This window comes from Leopardus geoffroyi, chromosome D2 (assembly GCF_018350155.1).
Source record: "Leopardus geoffroyi isolate Oge1 chromosome D2, O.geoffroyi_Oge1_pat1.0, whole genome shotgun sequence".
NCBI lineage: Eukaryota > Metazoa > Chordata > Mammalia > Carnivora > Felidae > Leopardus > Leopardus geoffroyi.
The window spans coordinates 34,635,989-34,650,681 of record NC_059334.1 but is presented as its reverse complement, the minus strand read 5'-3'; the positions used below and the strand labels follow the sequence as shown (position 1 = coordinate 34,650,681).

General features: G+C 39.1%; 1 protein-coding gene across 18 annotated transcripts in view; it reads left to right on the top strand.

The window, feature by feature from the left end:
• Positions 1 to 14,693, top strand: part of USP54 (ubiquitin specific peptidase 54) — a 133,690-nt gene that overhangs the window by 38,487 nt on the left and 80,510 nt on the right. For 3 of the 18 annotated variants that reach the window (XM_045439595.1, XM_045439594.1, XM_045439591.1), the window contains exon 1: positions 10,323 to 10,494. The exons of 3 other annotated variants lie outside the window; for them this stretch is intronic. The gene's annotated coding sequence lies outside the window, so the exon portion shown is untranslated. Of the gene's footprint in view, positions 1 to 9,762; positions 9,865 to 10,311; positions 10,495 to 14,693 lie in introns of those variants that run through there. 12 more of the 18 variants (XM_045439586.1, XM_045439588.1, XM_045439600.1 and 9 more) reach the window with 8 other exon arrangements.

Genomic DNA, 14,693 nt, shown 5'->3' with positions numbered 1-14,693 from the left:
CGAGATCGTGACCTGGCTGAAGTCGGACGCTTAACCGACTGCGCCACCCAGGTGCCCCACTGCCAAAATTTTTTTATTCCTGTCAAGACTAAATGAAAATGTATCCTTCTCTGCATCCTCACCTACACTGATTTTATCCAACTTTTAAACATTTGGCAATATGAGATCTGAAAAATGATATGTATCTTTCTTTTTTAAAAAATGTTTTCTTAAAATTTATTTTGAGAGTGAGAGAGAGAAAGAGACAGAGACAGTATGAGCAGGGGAGGGGCAGAGAAAGAGAGAAAGAGAATCCCGAGTAGGCCTCATATTGTTAGCACAGAGCCTGACACAGGGTTCAATCCCATGAGCTGTGAGATCATGACCTAAGCTGAAATCAAGAGTCAGTTGCTTAACTGAGCCACCAAGGTGCCCATTTTTGTTTTGCATTTTAAAAATTGGATAGGACATTTTTCCTGTCTTTATTGTCATCTTTTTTTTTCCCTTCTGTGAACTGCACATTTAAAGTCTTTTCTTGTTTAAGAAAAGGAAATAAATTGGGAAGCCTGGCTGGCTCAGTCAGTGGAGCATCTGGCTCTTGGTCTTGGGTTCGTGAGTTTGAGCCCCATGTTGGGCATGGAGCCTACTTAAAAAAAAAAAAAAAAAAGGAAAGGAAATAAATTGTCACAAAGGTGTGATTTCCTTTCCCAAACCATCATGTGCTGCCATGTCTCCCTTTTTCCCTGTTTCTAGTTTGTATCACCAACTCAGGAGTAGTACTTATGTCTCTCTTTTATTTTTTTAAATTTTATTATTTTTTTAAATTTACATCCAAATTAGTTAGCATATAGTGCAACAATGATTTCAGGAGTAGATTCCTTAGTGCCTCTTATCCATTTATCCCATCCCCTCCTCCCACAACCCCTCCAGTAACCCTCAGTTTATTCTCCTTATTTATGAGTCTCTTCTGTTTTGTCTCCTTCCCTGTTTTTATATTATTTTTGTCTCCCTTTCCTTATGTTCATCTGTTTTGTCTCTTAAAGTCCTCATATGAGTGAAGTCATACGATTTTTGTCTTTCTCTGACTAATTTCAATTAGCATAATACCCTCCAGTTCCATCTACGTAGTTGCAAATGGCAAGATTTCATTTTTTTTTTGATTGCTGAGTAATACTCCATTGTGTATATATACCACATCTTCTTTAGTCATCTATCAATGGACATTTGCGCTCTTTCCATACTTTGGCTATTGTGGATAGTGCTGCTATAAACATGGGGGTGCATGTGTCCCTTTGAAACAGCACATCTGTATCCCGTGGATAAATGCCTAGTAGTGCAATTGCTGGGTCATAGGGTAGTTCTATTTTTAGTTTTTTGAGGAACCTCCATGCTGTTTTCCAGAGTGGCTATACCAGCTTGCATTCCCAGTAGTACTTATGTCTCTTTAATGAAGAAATACCTGCCGCCCTTTTTTTTCCTTCTGCCCTTTTTTCACCCACCAAAGGTAGCTCTCTGTTTTCTGTGCGTCCTAGAAATAGTCAAATTGTTTATCAAACAGATGGTTTTAAATCAGCTTCTGAGGGAGTACTCTAGGGAAATATGCCCAAGAAGCATCAGGAAGGATTTCTACAGACAGATGGGGGAATGTTTGTAATTGTTTAGCAATAAGTATGCCCGGCAAGTATCACTTCAGCCTGCTTTGTTCATCTGTTCAGTCTTTCCACATGAACAGAAGATATGTACTCTGACTTTTGCTGCTTGCCATTTTGATGGCATTTTCAGCCTTATTTTTGTCAAAGTGAATTATCTGTCTCCATCCATTTTGGACATATGTGTAATCAATAGTATTACTGTTGGTTTCTTGATGTAGGGAAGATAGTGATTGCGTTCTGTCCTGAATTAAATGACAATGTCACAGTGTAAGAATGTACGACAGACTGATTTTCTTTGCTTATGTATTCTTTAAAAACAGCTGTTCAAAATCTCATACACATAGAAATTGTTTGCCAAGCATTTGAAGCCATCTTGTTTCACCAGGTGGCAGCTGCTGCTGTTTGTTGGGACCTAATTTAAACCACAGACATGAAATAGTGTCCTTGTTTTTAAAAAGAGAAAGCATGATCTCTTGAAAAACATCTTTACGGAGATACAATTCACATACGAGACAAGTCACCCTTTTAAAGTGTACAATTCAGTGGTTTTTTTTTTTAAGTCTATTTATTTATTTTTGGGGGAAGTGGGGGCAGAGAGAGAGGAGAGACAGAGGATCCCAAGCAAATTCTGCACTCTCAGCGCAGAGCCTGAGGTAGAGCTCAATCCCAGGAACTGTGAGATCATGACTTGAGCTGAAACCGAGTTGGACGCTTAACTCATGGAGCCACCCAGGTGCCCCCAATGGTTTTTAATATATTTGCAGCATGGAACAACCATCACCACATCAATTTTAGAACATTTTTATCACCCCTAGAAGAAATGCTATACTTATTATAGTCACTTTCCATTTCCTTCACACCTCCTCTCAGCCCTATGCAGCTGCTTTCTGTCTCTATAATTTGCCTATTCTGAACATTTCATATAATTAGAATCATGAGATAAGTGGTCTTTTGTGATTGGCTTCTTTCACTTAGCATGCTTTCAATGTTCATATATGATTGTAGCATATATTAGTACTTCATTCTTTAAAAAATTTTTTTCTAGTGTTTTATTTATTCTTGAGAGAGAGAGAGAGAGACAGAGCACAAGCAGGGGAGGGGCAGAGAGAGAGGAAGACACAGAATCTGAAGCAGGCTCCAGGCTCTGAGCTGTCAGCACAGAGCCTGACGTGGGGTTTGAACTCAAGAACTGTGAGACCATGACCTGAGCCGAAATTGGACGCTTAACCAACTGAGCCACCCAGGTGTCCAGTACTTCATTCTTATAATGGTTGGTTGAATACTGTACCACTGTATGAATATACCACAATTTATCCATTCATTAGATGGTGTATATTTGGATTGTTTCTACTTTTTGGCTAGTATGAATAACGCTACTATGAACATTCGTGTATGGGTTTTTTATTTTTTGAGAGAGAGAGAGAGCATGTGCATGTGTGTATGCGAGTGCATGCATGCGTGAGCAGGGTAGGGGCAGAGGGAGGGGGAGAGAGAGAATCTCAAGCAGACACCATGCCCAGTGAGGAGCCTGACTTGGGGCTTAATCCTACCACTGTGAGATCTGAGCCAAAATCAAGAGTTGACACGTAACTGACTGAGCCACCCAGGCTCCCCTTCTAAAAGTTTTATAGTTTTAGCTCATTCATTTAGATATTTGACCACATTTTTGAATTTTGAATTTCCTTTTTTTTTGAAAAATTTTTTATTCATTTTGAGAGAGAGCATGTGAGGGGCAGAGAGAGAGGGACAGAGGAAGAATCCCAAGCAGGTTCTGCACTGTCAGTAGGGCTGATGTGGGGTTCGAACTCACCAACTGTGAGACCATAACCTGAACTGAAATCAGGAGTTGGATGCTCAACTGACTGAACCACCCAGGTACCCTGACCCCATTTTATAAAAAATTTATTTATTTTGAGAGAGGGAGGGGCAGAGAGAAAGAGAGGGAGAGAGAATCCTAAGCAGGCTCCATGCTGTCAGCACAGAGTCCATTGTGGGCTCAGTCTCATGAACTGTGAGATCATGACCTGAACTGAATGAAATCAAGAGTCAGACGCTCAATGGACTGAACCACCCAGGTGCCCCAGATATTTGACCCCATTTTGAATGTGCCATGTTTGTTTTTTTAGTATTTTATTTTTTTTAACTTTATTTTATCGAGAGAGAGAGAGAATGAGAGAGAGAGAGAGAGAGAGAGAGAGAGAGAGAGAGAGAGAGAGATGGAGAGAAAGAGAATCCCAGGTAGGCTCTGTGCTGTCAGCACAAAGCCTGACATGGGACCCAATCTCATGAAACATGAGATCATGACCCAAGCTGAGATCAAGAGTCAGACGCTTAACTGACTGAGCCACCCAGGTGCCCCTGCTTTTTTAATATTTTAAAGAGAGTGAGAGAACACACACGCAAGCAGGGAAAGGGCAGAGAGAGAATGGGAGAAAGATAATCCCAAGCAGGCTCTGCTCTGTCAGCACAGAGCCTGGTGCTGGACTTGATCCCACCACCCTGGGATCATGACCTGAGCCAAAATCAGGAGTCAGATGCTCAACTGACTGAGCCACCCAGGTGCTCTGATCCCATTTTAAGTTAATTTTTACATGTGGTGTGTGATAGGAGTCCAAGTTCATTCTCTTGCATATGGATATCCAGTTGCCTCAATGCCTTTTTTTTTTTTTTTAATGTTTATTTATTTTTGAGAGAGAGACAGAGTGTGAATGGAGAAGGGGCAGAGAAAGGGAGACATAGAATCCAAAGCAGGCTCCAGGCTCTGAGCTGTCAGCACAGAGCCTGATGTGGGGTTTGAACCCACGAACTGTGAGATCATGACCTGAGCCTAAGTCGGATGCTTAATCGACTGAGCCACCCAGGTGCCCCAATGCCTTTTTTTTTTTGTTTTGTTTTAAGTAGGCTTCACAGCCAGCTTAGAGCCCAATACAAGGCTTGAACTCATGACCCTGACTGAGATCAAGACCTGAGCTGATATTGAGTCAGATGCTTAACCGACTAAGCTACCCAGGTGCCCCTCAGGGCCATCAAATATTTTTTTTTTATTGGGGTGCCTGGGTGGCTCAGTTGGTTAAGCATCTGACTTTGGCTTAGGTCATGATCTCATGGTTCCTGGGTTTGAGCCTCACGTTGGGCTGTGTTATGCTTACAGCTCAGAGCTTGGAGCCTGCTTCAGATTCTGTGTTTCCCTCTCTCTGCCCCTCTCCTGCTGTGTTCTCTCTCTCAAAAATAAATAAACATTTAAAATTTAAAAAAATTAAAAATTTATATATAGAGAGAGAGTGAGCAGCAGAGGCGGTCAGAGGGAGAGAAAGAAAGAATCTTAAGTAGGCTCTGTGCTCAACATGGAGCCTAATGTGGGGCTCCATCCCACGACCCTGGGATCATGACTTGAGACAAAATTGAGAGTTGGATGCTCAACTGACTCAGCCACTCAAGCATCCCTCAATGCCATTTTTTAATGAGACTATTCTTTCCTCATTGAATTGTCTTGGCACAATTTTGTGATATTTAAGGTTCAGTTGGACATAGGGAAAATTTTACCATGTACATCCTAACACATTTTTTGTAACTCCACCCCAAATCAGTTAAGTATGGTGGAAATCTCAGAGGCTTTCACTACTGTTAGGGAAGACAAAAAACCATTCAGGAAACAATATTGCAAAAAATAGAAATTATGCTGCTGACAGTTTACCATAACTGTAAACTCAATTTGGTTCTTTTGTTGTTGTTTCCTTTAAAAAATATTTTTAACGTTTATTAAACACAGCCAGAGTGTGGGCAGGGAGGGGCAGAGAGAGAGAGAGAGTGGGAGACACAGAATCTGAAGCAGGTTCCAGACTGCTCAAACTAGTGAACTGTGAGATCATGACCTGGGCCCAAGTCGGAGGCTCAACCAACTGAGCCACTCAGGTGCCTCTCTTTTCCTTTTATTTGAGTATAGTTGATAGATAATGTTACATTAGTTTCAGGTGCATAACTTAGTGATTTAACAAGTTTTCACCACAAGTGTAGCTACCGTTTGTCCCATTACATCGCTATTACAGTATCATTGACTATATTCCTTATGCTGTGCCTTTTATTGCCATGACTTATTCATTCCATTACTGAAAGTCTCCCTCTTCCCTTCACACATTTTGCTTCCCTTCCCAGCAACCGTTAGTTTGTTCTCTGTATTTATAGGTCTGGTTCTGCTTTTTGTTAATTCATTTTTTTAAAGATTCCACTTATTAGTGGAATCATATGATATTTGTCTTTCTCAGTTGTATTTCATTTAGCATAATACCCTCTAGGTCCATCCATTTTGTCTCAGATGGCACAACCTCATCTTTTTTATGGTCATGTAATATTCCAGTGTGTGTGTGTGTGTGTGTGTGTGTGTGTGTGTGTGTGTGTGTGTGTATACACCACATTTTCCTTATCCATTCACCTGTTGATGGACACAGGTTGCTTCTATATCTTGGCTATTGTAAATAATGCTGCAGTAAACATGGGGTTGCATGTATCTTTTCAAATTAGTCTTTTTGTTTTCTTTGGGTAAATGCCCAATAGTGAAATTATTGGAAAATAATGGTTCAATTTGTTTCTTAAAGGCTTTTAAGGAGATACCTTCTATTTCAGCACACAGTCATTTCAGAGACAAAGGGAGGTGTTATCAGAACCAGGAGCAAATTGCTCTTCAGTTTATTCCCCATTTTAGTTTTTTTATAATTGTTTATCTATTTTGAGAGAAGACAGTGTGAGCAAAGGAGGGACAGAGAGAGACACGTACACACACAGAGCCTGAAGCAGACTCCAGGCTCTAAGCTGTCAGCACAGAGCCCAATGCGGGGCTTGAACCCACAAACCACGAGATCATGACCTGAGGCAAAATTGGACGCTCAACCGACTGAGCCACCCAGGCACCCCAGTTCCCCATTTTAGTTTGTGACATCCTGGACTTTTGACACTGTCACCACTTGTCCCTTACTCCTCTTGTGTGTCTGCCCCAAATCTTCACAGATTTGGAGTAAGAACACTAGAAGAAAGAGCTCTAGAAGTGATTGTGTTGTCTAAGGATTTGAAGAGGTTTAGAATAAGAATACAGCAGGTGAACATGAGAAAAATACAGGATTAGGGATCAGATATGGTTTGAGAAAATTGGAGGGAGAGTCTTAGTATAGAAGCATCATAACTAGACCTGAGTGGCTTCCTCTATTTGCAGAAGTAGTAAGTTCAAAATCTGTGTGGTCTGATAAGATCACCTAAATTTATCTTCTCTGGAACAGGAATAGGCTACCAACATAACTTTTACTGGCATTCAATATTTAGTCAACTTTCTTCCCCATCATCATTTTCTTCTTTTTTGATTATACCTTAAACTTGCAGGTTTAAGGTTTAAAAGAGAATGACAGATTCATATTTTTTACTGTTTGCTCTGAGACTAGAATTAGGTGATGCCTATAGTGCACTTGAAAGATATTTCACATTCTTCCTGCTCTCTAGGAGCTTTCAGTCTATTTTGAGAAAATTTAAGTCCTTGTTCTAGAGATATGTTGACTAATATTCATAATGACAATGCTATTTGAGGTAATTTTTAGAAAGATGCAAGATGTAATTTAATATATGAATTTAAATAATGATGATATTATAACAACAGAGACCCAAATAATGGGTCCCTGACTGACTTTCCTCTTTTTTTAGAGTCCATTTGTGTTAAAAATACACAGAAGTTTTCTTGGATGGTTTTACTGCTTAGGACTATGCTTAACAGCCAAAGTTTCTCTCAAATGTGTCCTTAGGATTAGTTTTTTTTTTTTTTATCTCTTTCTTGTCTGCAGTAATACCTCTTCTCAATAATGTGTACCTGAGTGAAATAACCAGATATTGAAGGTATACACACTACTTACCAACGATGTGAATAAATCTCAGAATAAAACTAGAGGGACACATGGGTGGCTCAGTCAGTTGTGTGTCCAACTCTTCACTTTGGCTCAGGGCATGATTTCACTGTTTATGGGTTTGAGCCCTTTGTTGGGCACTGGGCTGACAGTGCCAAGCCTGCTTGGAATTCTCTCTCTCTCTCTCTCTCTCTCTCTCTCTCTGCCCCTCCCCCACTCGTGCACCCATGCATGCGCTCTCTCTCAAAATAAATAAAAAATAAATAAATAAACTAAAAAAAAAAAAAACCACTAGATACAAATCAAATGTATAGATTCTCTTGTTTTCCATTGATTTTCCCGTATATTCTTCCATACAATATAGAGTCAAAAAGCTAGAATATTTTTTCTTGTGTTCCTTGTTAACTAAGATCAAGTCCATTTCTTAGTTTCATTTTCCATAACTCCAGTTTAACAGCTTTGTATTAAGCTGTTTTTTTTTTTTTTCTTTTCCTGTCAGCATATAGCCCAGGGATCAAATGCTACTGTTTTTATGGGCTTCCACTTGATATAAAGCAGTCTCTACCCTGCTGCTTCCCATGTCAATCCTCCATAGTTTATTTAAAAGTTCACAGACTTCCTCACTTCCCTCTGGAGTGCTAGAATCAAGAGGCTTTTATTTTCCAGTTTGGCTTTTCTGGAGTCACTCAGCTCTTGCCTTTACTGCCAACATCAGCATTATCATTAGCATCTCAGGAATAAAAGCCAACAAAAATGGTTTTGCTTTGGGGTTACTTCAGGAGGAGTCACCTTGGTTTTTCTTAGAGCAGTTGTTTCTTTTATGACTTTAAGAGAAGCAAAATGTTCTTTCATTAAATTGAACATTCTGCTGTACCCTATCCTGCCTGCTAGTGGAGACCGATTATGAAAAGTTGTGGGATCAGACCAAGAGGGACTTTTTAGCCTGTGTTCTTCCATTGACTCCTGCCCCCCATTTCTCTTGTTTGCTTTGTCCATGTCTTAGAGGTAGTTCCTCCCTGCTCATGATATTTATATGTTTTTTTCCTGAGGTGTTTGTTTATTATGGTCAAAAGTAGGCTATTATGTGTAACACTCCTTACATAGTACTTGAACAATATGACAAGTTTTGTTGAGGCACAGTTTTACAAAGTACTATTGTAGCAAAAGTCATCCAGCTTTAGGATCCCTGGGCATTTAAACATGACATCTGAAACCATATATATCACTCTCCCTCTTGACCTAGCAATCATGCTCACAAAAACTTTCCTACAGGCTGTCTGGCACTTAAATAGCAGAAACCTGTAGTTACTCAATTTATTTTAGGTGGAGAGGCCCAGTGGTTGGCGGAGAGTTGTCTCTGTTATGTGAGACAGAACCTCTTGTGCTGTCTTGAAAAGGAATTAAGAAATGTCAAAAAATAACTTAGACAAGGTGGAGTATAATTATATAGGAGAGTTTTATGTGAATTATTTTCTGAGGGGTTTCAAAAGAGATTGTAATCTGTTAGGGTGAGATTTTCCTGTGGATCACCTCCCTTGCCTGGCTAATATATGTAAGGTTATTTATCTGGTTAAATTGTAACCAGGGTTGAAGATTTGTTAACTCTGCCCCAGTACTCTAGTTTATTTGATTAGTCCCACAACAAATGTATAACCATCACTGAATGACTTGATTAGAGAGCTTGGCATTGTTATTTGTACATTCTTTCTTTGCAGTTAGCACTGATTAGTAGAAAGCCTATGTTTCACACTTTGAAATGACATCTCCACCCCCACCTATCTCTAGGAGACCTGTTAGAATACTAATGGTTAGCAAAAGAACAACAGTATCTTTTTTTTTTTTTAATTTGGGTACGCTTCCTGCTGTGAAAGGAATACTTTAGTATTAAAATGTAAGAGCTTAATTAGTTTTGGGCAGTGCCTGAATATGTTTAATTTTACTAATAAATCTTAATTAAATCTTTTTATAAGTCAACTCATATATTTTTTTTTGCAAATTATAGAAGAAATACAGCAGACCTTCATATATGGCAGGGATTCTGCTGATGATTTTTTTTTAAATCAGTATGCTTATAAAACAACAACTTTCAATAAAGCTGTTTTATAACTGGGAGTAATACATAGAAGGGTGTGTGTTGGTCCTCTGGGGCCTTTGTGCCCTGCCTGCAAATGTAAGTTCTGGGCTGACTGATCACATGCTTAGGGGCAGGACTCTGCCTGCTGTTTGTTCTTGGTGACATAACTTGGCCTCTTCCCTGAGAGAGGGGTGGAGATCTTTCACTGTCTTTGCCTTTGGTTTTGGGAACCTTTGAGATCCCAAGGATTTTAAAATTGATTCTGGAATTCAACTAACTGGTCAGTTCACACAATAACTTTCTTTAAGAGAGTCTTGTTTAAGGAGGAGTTTTGCAGGTCTTGGAATTCTGAATTAAGGATTTAAACAGTAACATTGTTTTGGTAATACAAATGTGTCTTCTCTTCTAGTGCTCCTTTTGACTGTACTGCAAAGGAATGTTTTTTAGGGCTGGCCCTCCGTTTGGAAGCAGCTGCTATCCTGCAAACCTTATTGTTACACTGCTGACCTTTGTCGTCAGGAATGCCCCTAGAGAAAACAGTCTCCTAATTGTTTTTCTTAAGCCTCTATGAAGTTTGAGATATGTCCTTTCAAGTTATTTGTGGTTACTTTCTTAAGTTTGCCTTGTTTACATTTAATTGGAGGCTCCATCTTTTTAGCTTTATCATGAATTGTCAGTTCTGGGCTCCTGGTAGGTGGTAAAAAGAATTGCCCTTCCCCTGTTATCCTGTTCTGCAGGAAGCCTTTGTGGTTTAGATTCACAGTTTCCCATTGTTGCTGGCTGCAGTTGTCTCCTCCCTCCCATACCCTTCCCTCCCCACACCTCTAGCTCTTTCCTTGACCCTCCTCATTTCTCCATCCTTTACCCCACAGACGCCCTTGGAATTGCTGGAGGTTGAGCGTGCTGTCTGGTGAGTATTGTGCTTGTGGCAAAACTGAGTGGATGGAGGGATACAGTCTTTGTGTCTGGTCAGTCTTTGTGAAATGTTGCTCTGAATAGCAAAGGTTTAAACTTTGAAATTGAGGGTGTTGAACTCTCTTTACTTTTAGAAGGGCTTCTGGTTTTTTGTTTTTGTTTTTGTTTTTTGTTTTGTTTTTGTTTTTTTACTCTTCTCTCTGTTTCAATTAAAGCTTTGGAAATTTGATGTTTATTACTGGTTAAAAAAAATTCTCATAGATTTTCTTGAGCTCATTAAGATTAAAGCAAGTGTTACAGGTTTAGTATTTTAAATTCCCTTCAAATAGAAGGTTATTTGTGATTTTTTAAATATTTTCAGTATTAATATATTGATAAAAGTAATAACAAAGAAAAGATCTGTTTTGTGGATAAGCTGGAAAGTAGTATTTGCTTCCAGAAGCAGAGTAATTCTTTTTTCCTCCCAGCAGAATGTTTTTGGCAAAATTCACTCTAGATTATAGTAATATGTTGTTAATTCTGGGAAATGGTTTGCTGAGTACTTCAGGATAACAGATGCTTCTGGGAATTATTTTTTTGGAAAGTTAGATTTGTTCATTAGTTGCTGCTCACTTGAGGTGTGAGATCTATAATCCTTTTGAAAGTAAAATATTTAATATTTGGTGTTCACATTGAGTCAGATATCACTTTCATAAAGGGCTTTTTATTTCTTTGGATTGTATTGATCCTCAGCTAAGAAGCTGTACATGTGCACACCTTTAGTTCTCCGAAAGTATTGCTAATTAAAGTAATATTTATGGTAGACAGTGTGAGGGAAAACTTGTTCATGGGATGTTATTGCTGTTCAATTGAGTCATTTATTCAAGTGATTGTTACACTTGTACAGTAATGATTTCCTGAGTTTTTACAATGTGGCAGGTGCTAGTTCCTATGCTAAGTACTTTGCGTTTCCTTCTAATTACCAGTACAATTCTGCCACGTAAGTAGTAATATCCCTCTGGTCAGCAGCAGTCATGCATGGGTAGAAGGAACATGGTTTTTTTTTTTTCCTGCAAAATAAGAATAACCCCTATTTGGCAGATTCGTTGCGAGAATTAAAGGGCATATCAGACGTCTGGTGCCTAACTCAGAGTTGGTGCTCATTAAGTGGTGACTGCTATTCTAATTTTATAGCTATATTTTGCTGCAAGTCTCTTAGTTGTGTTAGACCTAGGATTTTAACTGGCTCAAAACCTGGAGTCTGGTAGCATGTTTTTGAGTATTGTGAAGGTTTTTGGAGTAGATTTCAGTGGATCCCTGCCCATTCCTCCACCTCCTGCTCCCATAGAGGAGGGTGCTTTTTTTTTTTTTTTTAAGTTTATTTATTTGGTTTTGAGAGAGAGGGTGACAGAGAATCCCAAGTGGGCTCTGCACTGTCAGCACAGAGCCTGATGTGGGGCTCTAACTCATGAACTATGAGATCATGACCCGAGCCAAAATCAAGAGTCAGATGCTTAACCAACTGAGCCACCCAGGCACCCTGAGGAGGGGTTCTTTATAGATGCCCTTCTTTTCTTGCTATCCTCTGTCACTTTCCCAGTCATGTGCTTGGCCTCTGTCACTGGAGTTGCTTGTGCCATTCAGTACCAGTGTTCTCCCAGCAGAAATGAGTCAAGCCAGTATAGTCAGTGGCATCCCTATTTTCCTCTTGTTGATAGAGCCATCATGCTTTTATTATTGTTTGTGCTGAAAGAATTGGGGTAGTGGTGTGTTTATAATGATTCATAAATAGAACATCATTGCAATCAAGCATTTAAGTTAAGAAGCTTTAGGGGTTTAAAAAATTAGGGGAAAAAAAATCTCTAGTTCTAAGTTGTCGAGCCAGAGGATAATATAGGGCAACTTCATGCAACTCATAGTTATCATTTTGCCATGTTGGAGCCTAATATAATTGCTATGGATTCTCTTTCCTTTAACCCCTGCTGTTAACTAGTTTGGTGCTATTAGCAGTGTGTTTGAGAAAGAATATTGTGTTAGTCCTTCTGGCCATAAAGTAGAGTATCTTTCTTCCATAGACCTTTTGGAAACAGAAGGTGTGATTTAGGTATGATATGATGTAGGCAGTACATTCAAGGAAGAGACAGAGAGATGACTTGGTATACTTACAACTGAATTAATCCTGAAACTGAAAAATGTGTTTTACAAAGCTTAGCTCTTCATTCATTCTTTAACTTAGTAAGTATTGAGCATCTGTTGGGTGTAAGGAAGTGTAACTTCCTATATTGTATTCTAATAAAGTACAGATATATTGGTTAAGTACTGATGAATGAAGTTTCTGGGAGGGAGGGAGGGAATATGTCCCAATTGGTAAGGAGCCATATTTAGACAATCCTTTGGAAAATGAGTTAATATAAATGACTACTCCTTCCTGATAGGGTGTGACTATCATTAATCTCTATTGCTATAAATTGCCAGCAGAATGGCTTCTTCAAACAGGTTTGTTGAGTGGAGAGGATTACTTGTATTAGGTAGGACTGAGAAGATGGGAGTGGGAAAGGAAGTAATATTCCTTATTGAGTATACACAGAAAACTTTTTGTGTGTGTGTATGTTTTAAGGGGATTAGTGGTAAATGAGGTTGGAAACATGCATGGGTTAAGATTATAGAAGGTCATTTAAGGCCAAGGAGTTTTGACTGTATTTTGTCACTGAAGTTTTCTAAGCTACATACATAAATAGTGATTGATCAGAGTTTGCTTTTGGCAATATTTTATAGATGGGATTAGAAAGGGAAAAATGGTTTGGAAGTTACTATAGTAGTCTAGGTGAATTGTATTCAGAATGCATTATTTTTAGATACATTTGCCTTCATTTTGATATGGCTTTGGGTTTATGCTAACAATTATAGTTTAATGTCATACAACTTTACATTAAGTTTATGTGTGTGTATTTGTACATGTAAGAGAGAAAGGGAGAGGGAAGAAGAGACGTATAGGGGATGGCCAATCATCACGATCACTTTTTTTTTTTTAAAGGAAACCCTATGCCCAATGTGGGACTCAAACTCACGACCCTGAGATCAAGAGTTGAATGCTCTAGGGGTGCCTGTGTGGCTCAGTTGGTTAAGCGTCTGATTTATGCTTGGGTCATGATCTCGCATCTCGCGGTTCATGAATTCAAGCCCCATGTCAGGCTCTGTGCTGTCAGCTCAGAGCCTGGAGCCTGCTTCAGATTCTGTGTCTCTCTCTCTCTCTCTCTCTGCCCCTCCCCTGTTCATTCTCTCTCTCTCTCTCTCTCTCTCAAAAATAAATAAAACATTAAAAAAAATTTTTTTTAGAGAGTTTGCATGCTCTACTAACTGAGCCAGCCAGGTGCCCCCCCAAATCCTCTAGGAATCATAATCAGAGCTCCTATTTTGTACCTGGCCCTAAATATTTTGCATATATAATTTTGTTGAATACTCTCAGCAGATCATATATACTATAGGTAGTAAATGACCTGAAAGTCATAGAGCAGGATTGGAATGTAGATTCATCTTATTCTTTATCATCATCATCATCAAAGCATTTATGCCTCACTTACTAATACCAGGTACTAGGCTAATTAAACATGTATACATTATTGCATTTAATCTCCACAACAATCCCATGATTTAGATGTTATTTATTAATCCCATTTTACTGATGAGGTGCCTGAGACTTCAGTAACTTGGTTAAGATGATACAATTGTTAGTTGTTAGGTGGTGGAGTCCAGATCTGTTCTACTTTGCTAACTCTGAACCCTAAGTTGTATAATTCACATTGTGTTCTCTGGGAATGGTACCCCTTGGATCTCCACTGTGAGTATGGTGTTTCCTGAGGTTATGCAATGCAGTTGGCCCTGCAGAGCCTGCACTTTTAACCACTGTGTTCTCTCTACTATCATGCTGCTTCCCTCAGAAGTCAGTAAATTATCTTTACAACTCTGGATCCTTATAAGGATGGGCTAAGTAGCCTGCAACTGCCATTTCTGAGTTTGTCAGTTACAACAAAGTGAAACATGTCTTCTTGGCTTTGTATTTTCTTTCTAATTGGTTTTGGAAAATTTGTTTACATGACAGTTTTCTAAGTTCTTATAAAAGGAAAAATAAGACTTTCTATTTTTTATCAGCGTACAGTTCTTGTTGTTGTACATGATGTAATAATTTGAAGCTGCCAAAGTCCAACCCTCAGGAAA